At 60.8% G+C, this 855-nt stretch overlaps 1 protein-coding gene across 2 annotated transcripts in view; it reads left to right on the top strand.

The window, feature by feature from the left end:
* Positions 1–479: 479 nt before the first annotated feature.
* The window catches only part of FBLIM1 (filamin binding LIM protein 1), a 27,500-nt gene continuing 27,124 nt past the window's right edge, over positions 480–855 (top strand). For both annotated transcript variants that reach the window (XM_010850038.1, XM_010850036.1), the window contains exon 1: positions 480–709. The gene's annotated coding sequence lies outside the window, so the exon portion shown is untranslated. The remainder of the gene's footprint in view (positions 710–855) is intronic.

Here is an 855-nt window from a genome sequence, read left to right as displayed (position 1 = left end):
GTTACCACTGTTGTTATTATAGGACTGGCTGTGAAGATGGAAAGAAAAAAGGGATGCAGTGGGGGATGGGAGAGGTGACCAAACACGAGTGAGGGATTTAGGGAGGCAGGGTGGGGGAGGAAGAGAAGCACAGGACAGGGTGTTCAGCGCCCCCCACCCCAGCCCCCAGAAGCATGACCCCCCAAGAACAGCCCCAGAGCCCTCCGGCCAGCAGCATGACTGCAGCTTTGGGCCCACAGAGGAGAGCCAGACCCTGCCTGGCCTCCCTGCAGATGGCGCCGGGTCCAGCACTCCTCTGGCCTCCGCTACTGTGGCTTTAATCAAAAGAACAATCTGTTTGCCTCTGAATCAGACCCAGATTCCTTTTCCCAGCAATGTTCCCTGGGCCTCCAGGGACTCAGGCGGCCCATCCAGGCTCCATCTCCTGCCCCAGAGCCCAGGCTGGGCTTCTCCCTCCCCATTCCACGTTTGGGGGACGGGGGAGCAGGAGGCTGAAGCAGTGGAGGGGTCAGATACCGGGCCCAGCGTGGCAAACCGGGTGACCTGATTGCCAGCGAGGCCCTGTCTACCAGGCTTCCCGGAGGACCCTGTCCCCCCAGGACTCTGGGACCCACGTGCAGAAGGCCTTAGGGTCCAGACAGGTCATTAGCCCCATTTTAGAGGCGAAGAAACTGAGGCTCAAGAAGGTGGAATGACTGCCACAGGATTAGTGAGTGTCCGGGGACTCCAGGTCCCACCTGACCCTTAAGACCTTGGGAGATCCCAGGCCAAACTGATGGGGCCCCACCCCAGGTGACCTCGGGGAGGGGGTTGGGGGAGGACCACTCTGGGTTCACAAAGGACGAGGAGAGTGGG

The sequence above is a fragment of the Bison bison genome, unplaced genomic scaffold (genome assembly GCF_000754665.1).
Source record: "Bison bison bison isolate TAMUID 2011002044 unplaced genomic scaffold, Bison_UMD1.0 scf7180017864289, whole genome shotgun sequence".
Lineage (NCBI taxonomy): Eukaryota > Metazoa > Chordata > Mammalia > Artiodactyla > Bovidae > Bison > Bison bison.
The sequence above is the reverse complement of the archived record's forward strand: the minus strand, read 5'-3'. Positions and strand labels throughout refer to the sequence as shown.